Below are 25869 nucleotides of genomic sequence, written 5' to 3'. Positions count from 1 at the left end.
AAAAAGTGCTCCAGTGGAATGTGACCAGGTAGCAATCATGTGTAGCTATGTTAATTTCTGACAAAATAGACTTTGAACTAAAAGTAATCAGAAGAGATAAAGAAGGCCATTTCACTTTAATCATTGCAACAGTTAAGAAAGAAGATACTACTATGTAGACATATATGCACTAAACTCAGATGAACCTAATTTCATTTAACAAAATACATCACTGAAATTAAAGGCACAGATTAATAGCAATGCATTAATAGTAAATTCAAATGATTTTTTACTCCAATAGATGGGTCAACAATGTAAATTAAGCAGTGAAACATCAGAATTAAATGATATCAAATACCAAATAAACTTACAGATATCTACAAAATATTCCTCCAAAGCACTAAAAACTATACAATCTCTACTCAACAGGTATGAAGAAGTTGCCATATACTAGAACACATCTTGTGAAAAGAAATCTGTAAAATTTCAGAAAGATTGAAACAATTCCATGATTTCCATGTGACTATAATGTAATAAAGCTTATAATTGACACCAAAATTTTAATGAACACATTAAACTCATAGATATTAAACAACTAATTAATAAATGATGAATTAAAGAAGAAATAGATAAATAAAATTTATAAATTTCTTTAACTATATGGACTACATATCAGAGAAGTCAGAAAATTAATAAAAAATATAATTGAAAGACTTTTAAAACATATTTTACCAAGATTTATTTGTTTTTATTTTCACATGAGTGGGTATTTTGTCTGCATGTTCATCTGTGCACTACCTGTGCTCAGTGCTCAAGGAAGCTATAACGATAATGTAACCATCAAAACTCATTAATAACTGCCATGTGGGTGCTGGGAACAAAATCTAGATTCTCTGGAAGGACAGTAAGTGTCCTAAATAACTGACCATGTCTCTTTCCCTTCGAAAATAAGCACATATTCTCCAAAAATGACTTCTTAAAACATTATGTTTAATTATGGTGAACTGAACATTGGGGCTAATTGTGGCTAGTTTAAAGGTGTTTGTTCTTTTCTATTGCACAGGAAAAGGGAAAGAAGAAAATGTTTGTACGAGGTCCATGAAACACTTAGTTTTCAGAGTAAAAATAAGCTGAGGTATCTTTTAATATTCTGTTTAAAAATATAACTAGCTATTTTCTTTAGAAAGATAAATAGGACATGGCGTATATGAATTTTCGGCCACAGCAGAAACATTTGACAAAAGCCATCAGACTGTAATAAGTAACATAAACATCAGATCTTATGTGAAATTTAATGAGAATGTCAGTCAATATCCCATTTACCAAAATACCAAGAGAGGAAAGGGGTGAGACTTTTCATCTAAAAGATATCCCCATCATTGGGAATAAATTTTGCATACTGCTTATTTTACAGATGACAAATTAGAGACACAACAATATTAAAAATTTCACTGAAAATTCCAGAAGCAACCATTTGGTGTACCTCGTTACAACTAAATTTCAAGATTTATTAAGAAGTTTCTATATCTTCACTTCAGCTTTTTAAATGCATAAATCAATAACAAATCACTTCCCCTCCCTCATCTGCTTGAAGAGCAATCAGGGTTCCCTGACCTGTAGGAAGCCCAAGGACCGCCCACCTCTATCCAGGTCTCGTAAAGTAGAAAAAAAAAAAATAACAAATCACTTCATATTTTAAAATACCAATACCTTAAGGGCATGAAAGGGAAATCTGAAATCAGGACACAGTTTTTAAAGTTTGGGGATGTACTGGGCATATGCAGAATGACTGTTCGCTGCGATGAATTGAAATTTATCACAGTAACTTTAAATGCTGAACACAATGTTTATACATAAATTTCTACCATGTAAATCATCCCTACTGAGAAAATCTGGCTTCATTCACTGCACTGTAACAGTGGGGAATCCTAAGCATATGGGAACTTGCTACGGAGGATTAGGAATAGCTTTAAAATTGATGTCTGAGATTTTATTTTATAAAATTATCCACTAAATAGAAAAAAATAATGTTAACATAAATCAGATGCCTTAAGATTATGCTTTTCAACAGGGCAAATAAAAAAAGGGTCTGGATCATATAAATAAAATTATGTGAAAATTCATTCTAAATAACAATCGATCAGAACAAGATTATGATGCAATAAACTTGAAATATAGAACTTTACTTTCAAGAAGTAAATGATAGCCAACTAGAGATTTGATTTCTTTTCATTATCACAGCTGATTTTTTTTAACATCATATATCACCCTTGGCAAGTGGAAAGAGGAAACACGTATTTTTCCTTAAATGCAGTGATGCTACCAGGAAAGTGGCTAGTACAATTTCGTTAATGCCTGTATCAGTTTGACATCAGGATCCTAGAATGATGATGTCATGCTTTGTAATATTCCCTGTAGAAAAATAAAAGTAAGGATATTGATGCAGCATGAATCCTTACCACATTCTCAATTATCTGATGCACACTCATCGTTATGCTCTGCGTTGAGGTGAACATTAATAAAATTACTACTGAAATGATGTTATGAATCACTTTAAGGAGCTCGGATGCTGAATGAAGACATTAGCTAGACAGGTAATAACAGAAATCTTACATCTTATGTAAACCTTTGAAGTGTGCATGCCAGGCAAGATTTAAACAAATAATTTAGAAGTATCTTACTTATTAATAAAGTGAGCCATGCAAAGTCTCCAGGAGGTACCATGAAAAAGCCTGAAGTTTAAAGTTTAAAATATTTGCTTTACACAATATTTTTATTTCATTTCAAAAGTCAGTAATATTCATAATTATCCATCTACATGTTGATAGATTGATAAAAAAAATGCCCATGGAGTATTTTACTTTAGAAAAAGAACTATTCGAGAAGATTTTAGCACTAAATTTTTTTAAAATTTTTTATTGCAAACATCACTTCAAGGATCTTTGGTATATATTTTTTAAAGATTTATTTATTTATTATGTATACAGTGCTCTGCAGAAGAAGGCACTAGATATCATCATAGGTGGCTGTGAACCACAATGTAGGTTCTGGGAATTGAACTCAGGACCTCTGGAAGAGCAGTCAGTGCTCTTCACTGCTGAGCCATTTCTCTAGCTTTGGTACATTTCATAAAAGATAATAATTCATTTGAAATGATAATAGGGTTAAAAACCATCCTATCTCCTATAGTTGTAACTTTTGCTAACCCTGCTCTTGTAGGAGATGTATTTTAGGAACACAGACATATTCAAGAGAATTTCATATGCGTTGAGTGAGAAGATTGACATTCCATGCCTATCAAAGAATAACCTATCCTTTGATTTTGTAGGAACTAGGTGTGGGAAATTTCCACTGTGCTTCGTCGGCAGTGTGCATGGCTGTTGAATAAAGCAGTGATATATCATATAATGCCAAGAATCATTGTTTTATAGCTTTCTTAGAAATCCCAATATTCACCTTCACTGTACCCATAGAGACCTGATTCTCAAGTCTACACAATGATTAAATTACTGTCTTTCACATACCTTCCATCTCTAGGAACCAGCACAAATTTCCAAGTGACTGTAAGATCTTAGAAACATGGAGAGAGTGCCGAGTGAGGCCATTTCTGGTGGCAACAGCCATAAGCAGGGAAATGTTAAATCTTCCATTAGGTAAGGCAACCTCCAGTCACCTGTGGTTGAGGATAGCTTATGAATGAAGCCCCTCACAAAGCTCCAAACTTACTCTACTCAAACCACAAGACACTGTTTGAGTGTGAACCTTATGAAATAACGTCTTGTTGCTGTTGCAAATAATCAGCTACTCTGTGTACTTCCCTGGAAGCTTATCCTAACTACCTAACCTGCCATTGTTTGGTTACATCTCCAGGAAGATGCTATAATAGTCTATAAGTTTTTTCATGAATCATAATTTAAATAATCTGCATATTTTAGTATTAATATACTTAATATGAGATCATATGATAAAGTGAGCTAAGGATATAACTCATGGAGGCCCTGGGTTTCATTCCCAACCTTACAAAACATTAAATGAAATTCTGATGAAAGAAAAACAATCTAAAATGGAGACGACAGTCTTGGAACCTTCTCAAGACCAGCAGGAAGATAACTAGAAGTTTACAAGAGTACAAGCTACAAATTGCAGAGTTTTTCAAGTATGTGTAACCTATGGGAACTCTTTGACAATAATCTGGAGCAGAAAGGACTTAATGAGGACGAGGTGGAATAACAAGCAGACAAGAACAAGCAAAGCCACTTGAGATTTTCAAAGAAAAGCTATTAAGAGAATTTTTCTGGTCTTCTGAACACTTAGAAAAAATTGGCATGATTTAACACAGAAATAAAAAAAAATCACAGGGGATTCCAAGTTCAATTTACCAAAGATTTTTTCTTCAATGTATTAACAGTATACAGATAACACCAACAGGTTTACTAAAACTATTCTTCATTGTAGTAAAATTGTTCTTTAGTGTTCTATGTTAAATGGTGAAATTAAAAGATAGTTTCACTTTACAAAGAAAGGACACTCTGATTTCACTCAAATATTGGCATGCTTCAAATGCAGCTTGGATATTTAGTAGGTGTGTCTATACCATCCTCAAAAATAAAGCAGGGGCACAGAGCAAGGCTTGTCCAGTACCAGGGAGGTCTAGTCACAGGCTATTGTGTTGCCTAAATGGAATATGCTGCCTTGAGGAACATTTTTAGTATCCATCCAGAAGGTGAAATAGGTTAACAAAAGTGCAGATGCTCCCTGGATGGGTTTTCTTGTGGGGATGTGACATCTCGGTCACAGTGAAACCCTGATGCAGCGGCTCTGTTCATAAAAGAGGAACCAGCACTAGAGAGGTAGCTTTTAACATCCCTTGACTGCGACAGCGGATGCTAATGATTGACACGATGCTTTATGAGGCATAATTTGTTTTTGCCCCTTCCTTAGCAATAAATTTAAATCTTTCAATTCCAGGTAATTGTATACAATTATTTTTGATCTCCAGTCCTATGTGTGAAGGAAAGAGGTTATGTTTAACTAATTATCTGTTGTAGAAGTGACACTCTTTGGACATGTTGGTGGCATTTAAATTAGGATGGCTCTTAAAAACAGCACAGAGAGATTTCCACTATAAAAAGCAAAGAGCTAAACACATATGAGGTGGTGTCTTCGCAGGTCATTTGAACAAGCAAGGGAGATGTCGAGCACAGCGAGCTGAGCATGGCACCGAAACTATGCATCCAGGAACGTTGTCTCTCTAACTGAGGAAATGGCTGTTAGATTCCTTTAGCATTGTTACTTTGTGATATTTAAACAGGTGAACTAAAAGTATTATTACCAAAAGAGGTTTATGTTTTTTACAAGAAAACAGATCATTTTTTCATTAGAGATGAGTCCACGTTACCTATTTCACATGTTCACTCTGGTGAGGACTAATGCAGAATTTTCTACAGTTTTGTTGAAGGTTTTAAACTGAGTGCTATGGCTCCAAATATATAGTCCCCCAAAAATTTTGGTTAGATCAATAAAAAAATTGTTTTAACACAAAAGCAGAATTGTAAAACTGTATTTCAGGGAGCAGCTTTCTCTACCCCAGAGTTACAGCAATGCTGTAGTGACCATCGCTCTAGTTCTCTTTGATTGGTGTCAGCAAGCTATACACTGTTGACAAAGGCAAAACAAGCAAAGGCAGTTCCCTTGATCCTGGCTCCTAATGTTGGCTATGGAAGTGGGACTCTCCATAGCAACTGTCTTCCATCTCTTCCAGTAGCTGTGGCATCTCAAACTAATGTGTCTCTACAAGCTCCAGTGTGGCAGAGGCTGCTACGCTGTTGCTTCCCATTTGCACACAAACGATGAGATGACTTCATGTCCACTTTTATTTGGCAATGTGTTACCCCATCACTCACCTATCTGCAGGGTGAAAATCAAATGTAATTGTTTGAATATCGAAAAATAAAGGAGAAGTGCTTATGCAGACCTTTTCACTCACCAAAGGAGAGGTCTTGGGTCAGTCTCCATTGAGACTCAGAGAAAGGAGGTAAACTAAGGCCTGTGTGATCACACATAACATTATGATTTGCAGTAACCTGCTACCTTAGCAAAGGACTCCACAAAATATCCATGGAAAGTGACCATAATTTTACTAGCTAGAAATTAAAATAGTAACAATTAGGGGGAGAGTGATGGCTTAGTGTTTTCCCTAGGAACAAGGTCCAGTTTCCAGTACTTACTGGCTGTTCATGGTGTGTATCTTCAGTTTCTGGGGATCCTATTCGCTATTTTAGTCTATTCAGTCACCAGGCACACACATTCTGCAGAAATGTATGCAGACAAAATACCCAGACATTTAAAAAGTAAATTAAATTATAAAATAAGTAAAATAATATAATTATACAGAAGACATAAAGGACCATAAAGATAGGGTCATCTCTAGTATCCTTTTAAATAGCATTTCCCAAACCTTATCAGAATATTTGTACAAATAATTATTAAATATAGTTTGAAAACATGAGAAAATCCACGCATACATACTGAGGTGACTCTTCTCTTTGTTCTAAATACAAGGTCTATACGCATAGAATGGATATTTGCATCAAGATCACATACTAACTAATAAAAAAATACTTGTTAATTTAAATTATCCTAAGTATTTCCACATCTGTGTCCACTCACAACTGTGAAGTGGGCCTAATTGGTTCATTTATTCTAATCTGTACACCCCCCCACAAACACATTTGAAAAGACAGTGGAACTTAACACCAAGTTTTTATCTTATCTTATTCCTACAGTCTTGGGATTTGAACTCAGGACTCAAATTGAGAGAAGTGCCTGGAAGCTAAAGCTACAAAATCTAGACAGTTAAGTTTTTGAAGAAAGAATTCTCTAAAACATCAACACATTGTGGCTTAAGGAAAGAAATCTTATTTCAAACTCATAAATGAGAGACAATACTCAATTCTTGGAAAATTTAATGCTACAACTGAATATTTCATTTGATTTGAAGGAAATTTCATGACTAAGTCTAACCATATGAATGTGGGTTGAAAATTGCCAGCGGTACTGTAACAGAAATGACAACAAGATGGCCAAACTTACATAAAGTTTACGTATAAATCTGAGAGTCTGAATGATAAAAAGAAGTTTCTATTAATTCCTACGATTTGACTCGGAAAGTAGTGTGTTGTGATGGGTTCAATTTGGCTGATTATGTTAATTAGGCCTATGGCTTTACATATATAGAGCACAGAGATGTATGTTTCAAAACCTGAGAGAACTGTGGCAACGCTCTCTGGATTTAAAAAGAGTTGCCCCAATTTGTAAGCACAGTGAAAGTCCAGTGAGTGAAATTTCTTTTTATTCAATCATGTTTTAGTTTTCTCAAGGCTCACAGATCAGGGCTGCTTTTGAGGCACCCTGAGGATTAGATTTACTGAGACTCTGAGAGAGGTGCATCTTCTTAGTCCTTGGAATTAGGACTCAGATAGAATCTCTGAATCTTATTCCATCACCCCTGTGACTGAAACAGATAATGGATCCTTTCCAGCTTTCTCTTCCCCATCACTAAGACAGTACAAAACATGCTGCTGTCAAAATTATACTAGAAGGTGCACCAACCACACCTGATTCCCACCGAGGTCTTAAAAACATCCACTCAGCTGTCCACCACTGTGCATGTTATTATTTTGACCTCTTTAAAGGTTCAGTCTCCAGGTGCAGAAAATAAAATTGATGAATTGGAACAAATTACTGCAGCCACACACAAAGGCATGAAATCAGTGAATCATAAGCTTTAAGTAGCTTACCTTACATAAATGAATATTGAAAGGAATATATTTTTGCTGATGGTTGGTCCCAGAGTACCGATTATTCTTTAGTTTGAGGACTATACGGCCTGACCAGAGTTTATTCTAATGCACCTAATTTGTATTATTACTTTCCATATTCTCAGATGTATCCCAGAACTGCTGGGGTTTGTACTTTACAGGTAATGCTGTCCGTCTTCACTGGCTTCATACTGCTACTTGCTTTGCTAGTCATAACTTTACTGAAGCAAACTTAATGGAAATGAAAGTTTATGGAAATGAAAATTTAATCTTGATATTTAAAATAAGATAGTCAATTTATAATTTTTTCAAGAGCGACTAAGCATAGAACAATGAGTTCAAGTGTACTGCAGTTAGCAAAAAGTATGTGATATAACTTACTTATCAAATTTGTGAACTTGTTGTGAAAGAATTGTGCATACAATACTCTAGAATCAGTAGTAGTAGTTGATTTAGATAAAATGATGAACATTGTTTTCCTGAAAATAAAAATGATCAGAAGAGGAACGAAACTACAATATTGAAAACTATCAAGTCACCCAGGAGAAATGGGAATTCCATTTACCTTTCATAATGCATTTCATAATGAATAAGAATGGCTATAGGTATAGACATGGAAGACAGCAATGTAAATAGAAGTAAAATTACTAAAGTGAGGGAAGAAACGCAATATATGACTAACTTTCAAGGTTCCTGTCGTGTACTGAGGGAAGATTACCTCCAAATAAGCAGGATAATACTGAATATCAAGCAGTACCCTGGTAGGAAACATGATGGGAAAGTATGTGATATAGCTGTGTAGGCTCCCAGTTTTATTAAAAGAAGATTAATTAAGACAAATGAGGTAAAAGAGGAAAATCCAGAATAATCCTCATCTTGACCTAGCAGCTTGAGAACATCTGCATTACTTAAATGGAGGTGTGTAACTCAGAAGAAGAAGCATTATATATCCCAGCTCTACTTCTTGTGTCCTACAAAAGGTTTAGAAAAAAAATAAAATAAAAAAAAAAACAAGGATTCTCTTACTTGATATAATGGGAACAGGAAAACAAAACTTTCTGCTGTCTGTAAGATGCTGCCTCCCAGTAAAAGTTGAAATAGACTTTCTATTTGTAAGGAAATTAAGATATGACTCTTCATCCTCGTCCTGGGTAGGGAGTGGTACCAGGACATTGAAAATTTGATAAAAATTATACTAACTTATTCTTTTTGATATATGCTTCTAGTAACTCCAAACTTTTCATTACTCATTTTTCTGTCAACAATTTTCCAGATAATCCTAACCAAAGGGCATTCAGATTCTACCAATGACCAGTAAATATTGGCAGACTGACAATCTGTTATGTGTAGCCATGACCAGCTTATCTTTGCTGTGGACAGAATGAAATGCAGAAAGGTTCTTAATGATAATTTGTTTATTAATCTCATGAGGCTTAGAGACAGGAGACAAAGAGGACAGAAATAACTCAAGCAGGATCTCCTGGGAAAAGTTGCTGATCCCAATGGAATATTCATACACAGGTATAAAAGAGGATCTTACTAGCAACATGATTTGTAATAGCCAAAACCTGGAAACAACCTAGAAGCCCCTTAACTGAAGGGATTAAAAAAAAAATGTGGCATCTTGAGATTTTCAGGCAAATAGATGGATCTACTAAAAAACATATTGAGTGAGGTACCCCAGACCCAGAAAAGCAAATATAATATGTGACCTATTCATAAGTGGCTTTTAGACATAAAGCAAAGAAAACCCAGCCTAAGTCCACAACCCCAGAGAACCTAGACAACAAAGAGAGACATACATGAATCTACCTAAGAGGAAGAAAAACAAGATCTCCTGAATTAATTGGAGCATGGATGTCACAAGAGAGAGTAGAAGGGGAAAGGGGGAGGAAGGGAGTGGAGTGGAGAAAAAATGTATAGCTCAATAAATACAATAAAAGAAGAGGAGTGAGAAAGCACAGTTCCCTTTGGGAAGGTATGATCCAAAAGCTCTTAGAAGTGACATGAACTTCCGTATTATTTGAAATGTCTCTGTTCACTGTAATTCTCTTTGTTTTACCTTAAGTAGTGTGTGCTCAACAAGGTTGCCTCAGCGCTTGGGTGGACTGTGGAGACTGGAAACACCATAGAAAAGAAATGGCTAGGTGACTATTTAGATGAACACATGAAAGGCGTTCATCTAGAAAGCCTAAAACCAATTCTGAATAAAAAATAAAGGACCACCACAAAGAGACTGGACTCCCAGACTTCTCACTGGAACTCAGTTCATAGAGGGACAGAGCTTGTCTCTACAACCCAATTGGAAATTCCCCTGACATTTCACGAAGTGTCCCTGCAAAAGTGAGGAGAAAGAGGAACTCTAGAGCACACAAGACTTTGAACCATAAAGATTTAAGAATATTAATAAGATACAATACAATATTTTATAATACAATAATATTAAACAAGTTTAAAGTATGGCAAGGTCTGAATATATATTTGAATGAGAATATTATTTGAAAAGCCTGACTGGGGTCAATACAAATATCATGTAGTTGTACAGATATACAGATAAATATCTAACTAAATAAAAAATCTTTTGCAGTAATTCCATTTTTGATGAAACAGAACACCTTTACTTGTCTTTAATTGATTTGGTAGGTAAATGTTATAAGAATTTCAAGAGTTTCAGTGCAAAAAAGCATAGTGCATTCAGTACTTTACAACTCTAACATGAAAAATATTTTTAAAGTTTGGTTATTGTATCACCTTTTCTGTGGCTGTATCTTTTTAAATTAATTTGAGCTATCTTAAAATTTCAGGCATATCATGCATAATAGTGATCCCTAGTTGAGCCCTCTCCAATCAAAGTCTCTCAATTGTGTGTTCCATTGCTGCCCTTGATTGGGATGCTCTCCTGACCCATGAGGTTAACTGCCAAGCACCAATATTAAGCACATCACAGGACCTTTAATAAGCAATTGACTTTGGCCTTCTAAGATTAAACCTCAGTAAATAAAAATCAGAAAAACTTTTTTTTACGTGATTGAGGCTTAAGTGAGACGAAAAACATCTTATAATGATGATTAGAAAGTAATTAAAATATGAGAAGGTTTCCAGAAGGACCAGCGAAACAGAGCAGAACAGAACAAAACTCACCAGACAGTTGAAGTCGGCAGACAGTCCAGGAGTCCAAGCCTGATGTAAGGAAAACAAAGAGAAGGGGAAACAAGGGGTTTTAATTGTCTGTTTTTAAAGGAAATCCAATGTTATAATTCCACATCAGCTTCACAAATACTGCAAACTAAAGGAGTAACTTTGAAAATCATTTGCTAGATAAAGATAAGTTTTTACTTAAAACATACTTAATTAACCTCCTTTTGTCCAATTCTAGTCAGCAGTGTAAGAACATAGTCCAGCTAAGGAAAACATTTTCCAATTATTCAAATGACCACAAAATCATCTGGTAAATGATCTTATTCTCAAAAGTAGCAAGATTGTTATTAAATTCATTTTACATTTGTCAATATTTAGCATACACATTTAATTTCTCGAGTGTGAAACACACCAAGACGTCACTTTCTAGTCTCTAGCATTTCCAGGTCTTTGCTGACTATAGGACAGTAATTAATTATAGAACCGATTCATTTGGGCAAAGCAAATCCAAGGAAGGCATTTTAACAAAATAAAAGAAAGGCTTTAAATTTTCAAATGGTATTTAAATCAGCCTTTATATTTCAAAGGTGTTTGAAGTCCAAATAAAAGGCAGTATCAAGGCAGTAGAAATTCCCCGGAGAAGGCCTGGCACCTGCTGTGGGTGCAAAGGTTTTATCAATGTTGTCTTGTGTGAAGGAAACGGCAAACAGAGAGGCCTTTTGTAAATATGGCTCCCTGCCTTGGTGTTTGAGAAGAAATATTGGACTTCCAGCCATTATTATTACAAAACACAGGAGCTCATTTTTAAAACATTTGATGGGAGCCTTTTCATTTTGCCTTGGAAATCAGTTTAGGCTTAGATATTGAATATTAAGAAAACATTCCTGTAAAAGGGAATGGAGGATACAATGTATGAGACAAGATGTTAACACTGTTTTGCCTGGTTGTATATGTATAAATGAACATATGTCTATAGCTTATCATCAGAAAGGTAATCTAAGACTATTTCTAGTTTGTCAGGATAACTATCATAATGCTAGTTAGCTAAAAGGTGGCAAAGTGAAGCTTTCAAGACTTTCTTCAAACTCACTATTATATTCATATACAGGCTCCTGGATTATACCTGGGCTCACTAAAGGTTCCAGTTTGGCTTTATTGTGTAAAATAGACAGGCTGTGTCATACAAAAAGCATGTAGGCTATGAGTTATTTTGGTTTTCTTCTCATATTTTCAGTTAGCTATTTTTGTGAATTCCAAGTTGCAATAGAGTAGCATCTATGTAACGTGTGTGTGTGTGTGTGTGTGTGTGTGTGTGTGTGTGTGTGTGTGTGTATGAAAGTAATCACAAAGTGAGTATCCATGAGCACCTCCCATGCGATCTGGAAAGGGGCCAACACAGAAGTCTATGGCTGGCTCTGTGCTCATGGAACCAGATACAGTACATGTAGTGGATTTGAATGCCTTAGATGCACATGAACACTTTAATTCCACATGGAAAATAGACTATTTACTGCCAAGTAGTGGCAAAGATTAGAATGTATCATATAACATTACATAGTGATGCATACTGTCAATAGACCATAGATAATATATTGATATGTGTTTGCATACATTTTTTTTTACCCTAGTTTTGGTCTCCAAGTGATTAAAACCAAAGGGTTAACCCAAGGCTGAATCTCTGCCTTAGGATATTTGTGAAATATCCTAGTCCTTGAGCTCCACTGACCTGTCATAGTTCCATGAGTGATTATCAAAAATTTATAAATTCCCCTATATTGGTAAAAGTATGGATTACATGGCTTGCTCCTTTACTCAACATATCAACACTTATTTTGAACCATCTTTTTTTTTAAAAAAAAATTCTCTTAGTATTGTAATATAAAATGATCACATAGATCTTCCCTATTTCTACCATAAGAAAAAAACACAAAACATGCTAAATTCTTTTCCCTTTCATATGTAATCCAGTCTACCTGACATTTATGTTTTGAATACTGTGAGTTGGGGTGAAGTTTTATTATATTTTATCTGGATAAACAAAATTTTCTCAAAATGCCAAATTGTCGATTTTCCAAAACCAAATGCCCATGAATGCTGCGCTCTGTTCCTAGACCTCTGTGCATTCTACTATCCTGAATTTTGCCATTTTACATAATGTAATTTTGAAATATCTTCATATTTAACAAAACCAGGCTTTGCAATTTTCTTCATCAAGACGTGTGATTTTTATTGTGATATATTTTATATACTGTAATTCACGCTTCAAACAAGTTGTTTGTAGTATGGTCACCATGTTGTGCACGGAACACTATAAGTTCCACAATATTCTTCAAATATCACATGAACATGTGCTGATTGGAAGTGGACTAGGGCCCTTCCTCTATTACTGCCTCTACGAGGCCGTGAGATTTGTGTCTGGCTCACACCATGGCACAAGGCTCACAGGATCTGTCAAAGGCAGCATGCAGTGAAACTTTCTTTCTTTTATGGTTAAAGAATATCCCACCGACTATTATTGTACCTTTGCTTTTCCATCATTAGAGGAGGACATTTTGATTGTTTTTACTCTGGAGCTGTTACAAATATAGCAACTATGAATAAGTTTTCAATATGTTCAGAATTTCAGTACCCATGCATATAAACTTAGGATAGCATTTAACTATTTGAGGAAAAGGCAAACTCTTATGTAGTAACTACATGTTTTCAATGTTTGCCAACAATTCATAAAGGTTGCCATTTCTCTACTTTATCTAGCACCTGTGTCTTTTTAAAAGATGTGTATAATATATATATATATATATATATATATATATATTATACATAACAGTCCTACATCATTGATTTCATTTTACCCTTTACTAAAATAAAGTGATATTGAACAATTTCTCTATTTATTCTTATATATTTCTTAGAGAAATTTGTGCTCAAATACACTTTTGACGCAGAATTTCTGAACACCGTTATTTTACGTTGGTTAGATATGTAGAGCATTGAGCTCTTGCGAGACTTATGACTTTGAGTATCTCTCCATGACTTGCCTTTCACTGTTGATCACTCGATGTATCCCAGTAATGTAGAAGAATGTCTATATGGAGGCTTTTTAGTTTTCAATGTATTCATTCTCATGTGAAGTATCATTTATGTCATCGAGCATTGCATTTTTATTTTCTGTTTCTCATTCATACATAAAATGCCATTCATTTTCTATTGTTCAAAACTAAGTGTTCATGATAAAATTATTTATTAAAGTTTTATTTTTTAATATTTAGTTATTCATTTATCTTTACAGCCACACCACTATTTCCTCTCCCTCTTCTCCCCGGGTCCCTCCCCACCACCTCCTTTCTGCCTCCCTCGAGCCATCTACTCCTCCTTCATTTCTGTTGAGAAAGGGGAGATAATTATGGTTATCAACCAAACATGGTACCTCCACATGTATTAAGGCTGGTCAAAGCAATCTAATATGAGGACTAGAGTCCCAAAAGCCAGGAGTGAAGTTATCAATGGCTTCTGTACACTGTTAGGTGTTTCGCAAGAAGACCAAGCTACACAACTGTCACATATGTGTATGGCTGAATCAAGTTCTCCCACTTCTACTGTTTATCCACGTGATTATTTGTATTAATATTTAGGATTCGATACAATACCTCAAAGATGAAGCCAAGTGATTAGCTGTAGAACTGCATCTATATACAGAATGCTCTGCAGGTCCTCTAGAACATATTTCATTTTGTTACTGCCTATGTTTGATATACCTTCTATTTTTCTGTGTTTTGGCTACATGTATTGTGTTCTTTGTAACTTCTTGAGACTCATGCTCATATTGAGTTTCTACCTCCTTTGTCCCACAACCGTGTGCACGAAGCTTTGGTTCTCTCTCCTAATGATTTTATGCTCATAGAACATTGCATTTAAATTTGTGTGTGTGTCCAAATATTGTCAGATTGGTGCTTGAAAAGTTCTCCATGGCCGGGCGGTGGTGGCACACGCCTTTAATCCCAGCACTCGGGAGGCAGAGGCAGGTGGATCTCTGTGAGTTCGAGGCCAGCCTGGTCTACAAGAGCTAGTGCTAGGACAGGCTCCAAAGCTACAGAGAAACCCTGTCTCGGAAAAACTAAAAAAATATATAAAAAAAAAAAAGTTCTCCATGTCTGGAGAGTTTTTAGCATAAGTTAATTTTTATATAATAGTGGTCATTTTTCTGAAGTATTTTGAAATTAGTTTTATAACCCAGCATTGGTCAATTTTATAAGATATCAATGTACATTTGAAGAATACAAATAGCCTAAAACTATATATATTTTTTCTAGAGAAGTAAATTTTATTAAATGTGTTCATCGTGTTCAGGAGGCCGTTAGAAGTGAACTGCAAGCTGTAAAATCCTATTATTACTCATTGTTTTCTTTATCTTTTTTGTTGGACTCACTCTTTGAAATTTGTATAAGACTCTGATAAACACACAGAAATTTGGAATTTTTGTGGTCTCTTGTTCAATAGAAACTGTTATCTGGAAGTGATTACATTTTTCCTCTTGCAATTAGCACCTTTGTTTCTAGGTTGCTTTTGTTTGAAGTTAATGTAACTGCACCATTGTTTCACTGATTGTTGGCAACACAAGAACAAATAATTTTACTAGGAACAAGAAATGCATGGGCCATAAGCTCACTAGTACAAATTCTCGGCTTTCTCAGGGAAAATCATGTACTTCTTTCAATGAAGAATGTCCATCCCATACAGGGTAAAGCACAGGTACCACAATGTGCATATGCCATCCACCTTTTATATATTTATGCCGTAAAAAATATGAACATTTGACAAACATGTGAAGGTCAATTGACAATAATTTAATTTTTTTTATTCTGAGAAAGTTGAAGATATGGAAGAAAATAAATTCTCCAATAAGGGGGGTGATGTTGTTAATTTAGGTAAAACCTTCCTAGAATTTGGTAGAGCAGTTTGAAGAAACTATTGCTTCTCTGGGGCAAGCGTTCTTGCAGTCACCTAGTCATACAGTTGGAGCTCAATAGAAAGCTGAGACTACAGAAACAGATTTATCACTCTTCATTCTTAAAACTAAAGTTGTAGACAAAGCATGTGGGAGAAAAAATAATATCCTATCACAAACACACAGGGGATCAGCTACATCTAATGAATAGATGTTTTAAAAAAACATAATAAACAAAGCTCATTGGAAATTTTAAAAAGAAGCGAAGTCAGAGACTACAAGAGAGTGTCACACATAATCAATGTTCTTCACTCTGTTTCGTTCTGATGCAGAGAAACACAAATTCACCATGGTCATTAGCAAGGGACAGCAGCGCATGCCTAGGTGTGCCTGCTGTGCATGGTAAGCAGAAAATTAGATATTTAAGAAAAGGCAAGCTCTTCATATTTCTGTTCCTTTGAAAGGAAGAAAAGCGCAGAAACAAGGTTTGAATACAGAGACAGAATTAAGGGTGGATAATTCTTATGGAGGTAGAAGAATGCAACCCCTATCTATTTCAGCCGTATCATTGTAAAGACTTATAATAACACTGCACCAGCTCCTTCTTTCTCTCTTATATTAATATATAACACAAACGCTTTTCTTCACCATAAAATTCTTCATGTTTCCACCTGAATGTCGGTCTTTCTCTTGTGTTAGAGCACCCTCACACACCCAGTCTTTCAACCTCATGTCTCAGCATGGTGCTGGTGATATCTCATCATAATCTTATCATTCAGGTGAATCATATGTCATTTCTTTGAGTTCTAATTGCAACCACAGCATTGTAGTAGGCCCAGGCTACCAAAGTAAAGGAAGGACACATCACCAAACAGGTCACATAAAGCCAACAGGTGTAAAAACCTACATCTTCATTCTAACATAGAGAGAATAATACATCTGTCATTTAATCCCTGGGAAGGGTATGGCAGGAATAATATTAAGTTGATGAGTAAATAGGGCCTCAGAGTGAATGTCAGGTTATCCAGGTTCTCACAGAGACCCTGAAGTCATTCAGAGTCTCATAGGTAATCTGGGGTCACCTTGAGCAATGTGGTGACTCTGAGGTCATCTTGTGATTTCTCTCTCTCTCTTTCTCTCTCTCTCTTTCTCTCTCTCTCTCTCTCATTTTAACTTCCATGAGAAATAATGATTGTTTCTAACTTAATAATCTGAAGATAAAACAATTCAGGTGATTTATTCTTTGACAAAGTGCCAAGTTGTATAGAGTTTGTTGTTTTGTTTTGTACAATCTATATTTTGTAGTAATCACATCATCATCTTTCTGGTTTGTTTCATTGCTTTTAAAATAACTTTAATAATCTGTTCCACTTACTTCTTTCTGAGGCATGTTTAGTTCTGTTTGAGGGAAACACTGTAAAAATCCCTTAAACATGCAATTCTGTGCCCATGTTTCTCTAGGCAATTCCATCTGCTGCATGTCTAACACAGCACCCTGAGGCTGTTAACAATGTTGGTGGATTTCAGAGTGTGTTTGTACTGAGCTAAGTCCCTTAGCACCTGCTATAAAACAGTGCCCATGTTATATGGAAAATAATGAGAAAGAGAGTGCTCTTGTATTCAGTTTCTACATATTTCATTGAGAATACACATTGGGGAAACGAGTACTTTTTTTTTTTTTCAACCTCTCTGTGGAGAGAGTTCTTGAAAATTCAATGTTTTTATCTCTATAAAAAGTAGGAATGCAGGTGTCTGGAAAAACTAGATACACAGAGAAAAAAAAATCATGAAGCTCTTGATGTTCGCAGCTAGTCCTGTGCACAGTGTTGTACAAAGTGGCTCACAAATACCTAAATGAGGTACAAAGACTTTTCAGTGAGATGACATTCCTGGAGACAATCCTGGCAGACGAGGAAGCATTGAAATTTGTCCAAATGATAATGTTTTACATTTGAAGCTTTAACCCACTGTTCTCATGAGTGAGTCCTGAGGAGAAAATGTTTTAGTTTCTGATTTCAAAATAAGTAAACATAACCAGTTAGATTCACTGTGTTTTTTTTTTTTCTTTGTTCATGGGAGATTCTAAAAGTAATGCAATCAGGCAGTGGCGGCTCATGTCTTTAATCTAGGCACTTGTGAAGCAGAGCCAGGCGGATCTCTGTGAGTTCGAGGCCAGCCTGGTCTATAAGAGCTAGTTTCAGGACAGGCACCAAAGCTACAGAGACATCTTGTCTCGAAAATAATAATAATAATAACAATAATAATAATGCAAAAAGACTTCAGACACATCCTGAAATAAGAAAAAAATACTCTTTGCTTGCAAAAGTGTCCTGTTCCTTGCCATGGTTAGCCCTAGGAATTAATTGCTTTGAAGTAGTAAAATGTTGAGTAGAAGGCTATACAATTCTACCTTTCTGGCTTCAAAGTGCTATTAGTGATTGTTATGGGATCAGATTTTTTAAAATGCTTAATAAACCAAGTTTTATGATAATTACAATCAATCAAATATTTTTATTTTTTAATTCTCTATTACCTGACTTCACTGAGTAAAGCAATACAACTGGCCCCACTCTGTTATATAATCATATTTGACTCTATTGTTACCACTGCCCATTTATAGAAAGGGCCCAAAATGAGACATTGAGCTGTTGAACAATGTATTTATAGTCACACAGATAGCATGTGACAGCAAGGGGATTTAAACCCAGGGCCCCTACTTTCAATCATGGTGTAATTAACTTTCCTCGTGTACTCTAATGAAAAAGAGCAAGGGATGCAACACTGTGCTGTATCTGTCATTTGAATACAGAGATGGACACCTTGGCAACCTAATGGAAATAAAGTTTGCAGAGAACATTAGCTACTTCTGTTACCACTATGAATGCAGTAGAGATATAGGCAGGCTCACAGTTTGAGGGTATAGTCTGTCAAGGCGAGGAAGACCCAACTCTAAGAACAGTTCAAGGCTTGGCCATAGAAGCTGCTTGCTCACACCCAGAGGTGTGAACTAAAAAACAACAACAATGCAGGAGGTGGGACTAGCTATGAACTTCAAGGCTTGCTCCCCAGTTAGCCACACCCTCAGCTAGATCTATAGGTTACACATACTCTTAAAATAGCACGATCTGCAGAAGACAGAGTGTACAAATACATGAGTCGATGGCAAACATTCCATTTACACATTATAACACATAGGTTTCCCATGGAAACATTATATTTGCCCTTATTAGAGCGTAGCGTGCTGAACTAGACCATGGTTTTCATTGGTTGCCTAAAGCCTTACAAGGAAGCAACAGTTTCCTGCTAAGTAAATCTTTACTTACTCAACTGGTTACACAAATCACACAGTGCTTAGCAGCTTCCATTCTGCTTCAGACAAAGTGATTTCCTGGCCAATTTTCTCCATGCTGTTGATGAGTAAATTGTTCTACCTAGTATTTAATGCAACAAGTGAAATAATGACATAATATTCTTGCCTCTATGGATGACAAACTGATTTAACCAAACAAAGTATTAGTTTATACAGAGTCACACAGAAATGGATGCAGACTCAGATTTTCCAGCAGAAATTTTTTCTCTGTTGAGAATCCACCTATCCACCTAGGTAATGGTGAGAGCCTAGTCTGACATTTTCTAGTTAAATCTTTCTTTGCTTTGGAAGCCTCTTCACCTCTTCAGCACTTGCACCATGTATATTTCATTTGGTTTTACAAAGATTTGATAAGAGGTAAGTCTTATAACTGAAAATCTTGAAAGTACTGTTTTTAATATTAATTCATTTATTTATTATTAAAATTAGCATACATGGCAGTAGTATTAGTTTTTCTTGATTCTCCTTCCCCATCTTCTCTTCCATCCCCAAATCTCCTTTTCATCTATGCATCCCCAAACAACCCAATTTCCACATTCATTTTGAAAAATGAATTTGGTAATTCTGACTTATTTGGCTCATAATCTATGTTTTTTTCAAAACAAGGACTACATTTCTATCTGAACAAGTAAATAGGGCAAGAAACATTTCCTCCCTTCCACAAACATAATGGAGAACATGATATGGGAACTTGGGAAAAATCATTCTGTTCAGTTTCCCTATTCTCACTGCCTGTCTCTATCAAAAACATTTGGACTTCCAGAGCAATGTCTGGATAGAATTTGATGTAGATGAGAAAAAGTGTACAAAGACAATGCTGAAGCTATGCATCCGTCCTTTCCTGCGGTTTCCACGCAGGGAGAGGCAACTGAGTGTTCTCTTAGGTTAGACGGACATATCTTTATCACAATTCATACAAGCAAAACTTATTAGGTCTTATTTCCCCAGTAAAGCTTTGAAAGAGTGTAATCCTAACAGCAGAGTGTTGATCTTTCCCACAGGTCACAGTGTATTCTCTGTCTACTTTTTGGGCTCCAGCTTCGTTATAAACACCTTTGATCTACAAGACATCTCTCTTATTAAAATTTGCAATGTTTCTCTTTTCTATGCACAATAGTTTTCATCGATTGTGATGAGGTCGTTTAGAGATTGGTTCTCTCTGAGGGATGGTGCCAATCAAACTGACACATCTAGAATCATCTGGGACATGGGTCTCTGACCTTGGCTGCAGAGGATTGTATTGATTATGCTCATGGAAGTGAGAAGAAGTGCTCCTGCTAAGTGGGACACTACACGACTGAGATCAAGAACTGCATAAATGGAAAGGGAGCTGAGCAACATTTATGCACTGACTTCGCTGTTTCTTGATGATGGCTAGTGTGAATGGTTACTTCAACATCCCCCTGCATTATCTTACCCCTTGAACTGTGAGCTAAAATAAACTATATTATCTCTTAAGTTGTTTTCTTCCAGATATTTTATCATAACAGTAAGAAGAGAGACTAAGACACTCTCTCTCCCATGTTTTATTCTGCTTAGCAGCCTTTAAAGAAAAAAAAAACCTGTGAAACTCAAACATTTTTATTAGATTATGTATCAGTTCAACTGAGCCTTTATCATTCAGTTGGAGTGTAAATTATATTTAGATTTGTGAATCAAAGATCAAAAGAATAATTTTAACCACAGTATACTATGTTTTAATAGTGATGAAACAAATTAAAATGTAGACACTAATAAAGAAAATAAGTCATCTTCTTTGATTGAGGGAGAAAATAGAGCTCAAAAGATTAAACAATTTTTAAAGAAGCTTCAAGCGTGAATACTTTGTTATGAGACATTAAGTTCACTCTGAGGATCTAAAAGAAACCCTGGTGTTTTTGAACTGGGCCTCAGAATGAGACTGAGAAGGTGGGTGAAAAGAAAAAAAGATGAATTAAACGAGAAGTCAAAGGTTTCCTAAATAGAGAATTTGTGATCTTAAAGAGTAAAATAGCAAAGAAAAATTGAAACAACAAGTATCCCCAGGCCAAGCATTTCTTTAATTTATTTAAAGTAGAAGACCAATGGAAATGTTACCAGACCTTAAAATTGTTTGTGTTTAACTGAAGCATAGTACAAGGGTCTCAAAGACTGAACACATGGTAGAGGCACCAGCAGAGGGGCAGGTTTGTCAAGGCAGGAAAAATAAGCTCATTGGGAAAAATACCTCAGGATTCAGAGCAGAAGTCACATCCAGAATCTGTACAGAACTTAAAAGGAAATAGGACGAACAGTAGAGATTTTTAAAAGTTTCGTCAACTGAGAAACATAAATTGGCATTGTCTCAGTCGTGGTACTTTATAAGATGCTTAACTCAGCTATAAGAAACTGTGAAATGTTGAATGAGACATTGGATAAGAGATGTCTTGGGAGAAGTAGAGGAACAGCACAATACACAGGATCTAACTGCCAGCAGTGCACAACAGGAAGCTGCAACTATGGGCAAAATAGCAGCTCAGAATATGAAGATAGACAAGGTGTCCTTGAAAGTATCTTTTTCTGTCAGATGTAGTGTGCATTTATCCTCTAACTGTTGGAAGAAACATCTAGAGATGCATTCTGCCAAAACAAATGTCTAAAGCCCAGAGCAAGTTAGGAGACAAAGAAAACACCCAGTCAAAACCTACAATCTGTCTTATTTCTCTCCTTCGGCTCGAGAGGTCTAATTGGTTAAAGAGCTAAACTTTCAATTTTAGGCCTCCGAGCTGTCAATAAGAGAATAAGAGTATGAAAGAGAACACCAGGGTCATGTCTATTGCTCAAAGAAACAGGAAATAAAGACATTTCTGATGGCACTAATGGAGTATCAAGAAAAGAAGGAAAGAACATTCTGGAGATTTCACAGTCTACCTGGGGTTTCACATATAAAACTATCAACAGCTGCTGGACAGACTCATGATGCTTTCAAACAAGTAAATGAAGAGTTCAAGGAAGAACTGTCTAAGAATAAAGGTTTCCTGTGCTCATTCACCCCTAGATTTAGAGTTAGAGAGTTCAGCCAATATAACACAGAGCATAATATACATACAGGTTGATACCATACCATGACATAGGTTACCTATTCAACACACTCTTGCCATGAGATATTATGCCTATTCAATATGGCGCTGGGGTTAAAAGACACTGAACATACCACAGGTTATAAAAAAAAAAAAACAAAACAAACAAAAACTACTAACCAGATTAAACCTGTGACTGAATCTATCATTTACCTTTTTCTAAGGTTAGTGCAGTGGTTCAAATATTCCAAAACAATGGTCTTCGAGAAGAGAGAGTATGTGTGATTTTGTTTCCCTTAAGACTTAGTCAAAAGAGCTATGATTGACTAAAATACAAGGGCTATTGCTTGAATTCACAACCGGAGTTCACAGATTAGCATGTACTGCCTGACATCTCAGCAAGGATGTCTGCCAAGGAATATTTTCTTTCTAGCACTCATTGCTGAATCTAGGCTTTATTGAAGAACATAGAGGATTATTGTGGTTTCAAAACTTGAGTTTGTGAACATAGTATGTTAATAAAGATGCATTTGCTCTTAACATTATGCTTTAAAAACTGGGGTCTAGAGAGATGACTTAACAATTGAGAGCTTGTATGTTGTACTGCATTCTCTGGGAACCTGAGTTTGGTTCCATGCATTTACATTTGGCAGTTCACACCACCTATATATAACTCCAGTTCCATGGTTATTGGATTCCTCAATTAACACCCCACATAGACATCATTTAAAATAAAGTAATATTAAAATCCTTAAAAATAGACCCTGATACTTGGCCACTAGTGTTTTAGATTTCATCTTAGAAGTTGGTGGAGGTACTCATAAGACCCTACCCCTTGCTGAAATTCTGAAAGAATAAATCATATTGTAATTTTAAAATGTAAAGCTCATATAGACTAAATAATATTGTAAATTTGCATGAATGTTCACAAACAACCATTATGACTAAAAAATCAATTTTCAAAGAACAAAGCTTCATAGAGGTGTTAAGTAAATTATACCATGTTCTGACAGTGAGCTATAACAATAGGTATTAGTGTGGATGCTTAGAATTGAGGCAGTCAGAATCCAAAGCAGCAATAGGAGCTAAAAGGGGAGAAGAGGGAACAAACATCTGAGATGGCATCTAACTTATTTTACAATGATATGGTAAATGAGGGGTGTGTGTGTGTGTGTGTGTGTGTGTGTGTGTGTGTGTGTAACTAAAGACCTACAAAAAAAATCAGGTGTTGTTTACCTCAGTAGAGTGGAGCATTGAGACACTGAGCATGGAAGACTCACAACGTTTTCACTGAGAGACAATTAACTCACCTGTTATCATCAGTAACCATTGTAGATATCCAGCTGGCCAGATAAGCAAACAGACATTAATTTTGAACTATAAAATCTTGGAATCTAATTAGGAATTTTTACCTTAAGGCTAATCGTCTTTTATATAGGAAGGTAAGTCAAAGTGAGGTTTTAATAAAATCATGCAGTTCATAGACTTTTTATATTACAGCCCTATTTTATGTATCATATTTTAATCATAATTGACAACATGGACAGGACTAACTTTAGACCAGATAAGTTAGTATTGTGTTTAGTCCTAACAGGCTAAGAAAGTCTCTAGCCAGAAGACCGTGAGCAAAATCATCCATCTGTTCCCTCTTTTATCATTTTCCCAACAGGATCTTCATAAGAATAGCATACCTGGCCTTTCTTGTGTTCCTCCAATACAGAGACTTGCAGAGTCCCTGGGCTCATCCAGCTCCACACCCTCTGGCTCTCAGTGCCTTCCAGCCCTCATCTCTCTGTCAATACCACTGACACCTTTCAGCAAAGGGACAAACTTGGTGCTGCTAGACAGCTGTCCAGCTACACTGATGACTAGGCTGGGCACTTTGCTTACCTCACTGGTGGGGCGCTTGGTCATAGTACCCACACTTCTGAATCTGTATTTTCCAATAATCTTTATAATAAAACTACCTATTGACTGCCTTCTGGGTCTTAATACTAAATTGTTTGCAAGTTCAGTAAGGGAAGAATGTGGTTTTATTTATTGATCCCTTAAATTCTGAGAGCAGTGACTATAATATAATCCAACACTGGATATCATTATCAGATGTTATTATCAGATCAATCATTGTTTAATAGTCTTGATTCCTCTATGAATCCATTACAAAGCAATGGCCTGCATAGAATCTCAAGCATACACGAAGCAGCAGAGAATGTCTGACCTCTTAATAAATCATTTCTTTGTTTTAGAAATTCTTTCGAGCAATGTAGGCCTCAGGAAGAATCCTGCATTAACACTCTTATACCCATTTGAAATGTTATAAGACAACAGCTAGGAGAGTTAGTTCTTTGAACAGCTCTAGACTGACTACTTGTTGCCCTGATTCCCTCTTGTCCACTTACAAAGAAAGAAGACATAATGAAGGAGTTGCATTCAGTTGGCATTAGAAAAAGCTAAGAGAAATTCAAGTAACAAGCAAATACATCTCATCTCACTGCCTATATGAAGTAAAATGTACTCACATATTATCTCAAGTATGTGAAACTATTTACACAGAATTTCATAGACAATAGTTCTGTGGATTCAGAAATGGGAATTCTAATTGGCAAAATGAAACCTTATATGATTAAATAGAAAACTGATTTAAAATAGCACCCTATTTTACCAACTGTTATTAATGCAAATTGCAAAGTTTTACTATCATGTCATATCTCTTATCCCTCTCCCTAAGGCATACTCTAAATGAAATCAAAAGTGATGATCATTGAAAAGTGTAATTTTACTCCTACAATTATGTACTCATGTACCTATCATTACAATGCTCAAAACAAAAGAATATAAATGACAATCACTGTAAAAAGAAGATGCTTTTTTTGCTTTACTTCATCAGCAAAGAAATTAAAACATAGTTGCAAATAATGAGATTAAGCTTCTATTCTATGAATTCATTAGAAAAAAAACTAATAGAGTCTCTTGTGTCAGACGTAAACAAATCATGATCTTACCAAAACTCTGCTCAGGAAACCTAGTTCCCAGCTCTCTCTCTGTGTACCCTGTCCTGCATCAAAGACTTCCCTGAAGGCACTGTAGCAAGTCTTGGGGAGGGTTTGCTAAATCAGAGCATAAACGAAACTGACTTTCCATAATCTATGTACTGTAAAGCCCCAAGATTGCCCACAGACATTGGTATTTTAATGACATGTTTATCAAATACAGTGCTTTCTAAAAAAGTTTTGAGAATAGTGAGTTTGGGACATTTCTGACCATCCAACCGAAATCTTAAGATGAGGAAATCATTAGGAAGAAAAGATCACTTGGCAGCACTGAAGGACATCTGGGACTCAGGGATCGATGGAGCATTCCCATTAGTTCGATCTTTTAAACATCCATCCCTTGTCCCACAGCCTCTTTCCAAAATCCCAGTTTCTGCTTTATTCTACCATTACCTCATATATTAAATAAATTTCATTTTTATTAATTATATCAATATTAATATATTAAATACAATAAAGCCCGATTGACGAACAGGTAGTCATTGTCTCCGGGAACACCTTGAAGGAAGGTTAAGAAACATGACAAAGC

The 25869-nt window shown here is 35.7% G+C and overlaps 1 protein-coding gene across 43 annotated transcripts in view; it reads right to left on the bottom strand.

Moving 5' to 3' along the window:
• Ptprd (protein tyrosine phosphatase receptor type D) overlaps positions 1–25869 on the bottom strand; it is a 2219644-nt gene that overhangs the window by 1371725 nt on the left and 822050 nt on the right. For all 43 annotated transcript variants that reach the window (XM_041632294.1, XM_041632295.1, XM_041632298.1 and 40 more), the window contains exon 6: positions 10941–10979. The gene's annotated coding sequence lies outside the window, so the exon portion shown is untranslated. The remainder of the gene's footprint in view (positions 1–10940; positions 10980–25869) is intronic.

Source organism: Microtus oregoni, unplaced genomic scaffold (genome assembly GCF_018167655.1).
Source record: "Microtus oregoni isolate MIOR12 unplaced genomic scaffold, Mior012 000041F_ref0000270, whole genome shotgun sequence".
Taxonomy (NCBI): Eukaryota; Metazoa; Chordata; class Mammalia; order Rodentia; family Cricetidae; genus Microtus; species Microtus oregoni.
Note: the sequence above shows the minus strand (reverse complement) of the source record. Positions and strands in the feature narration are given on the sequence as shown.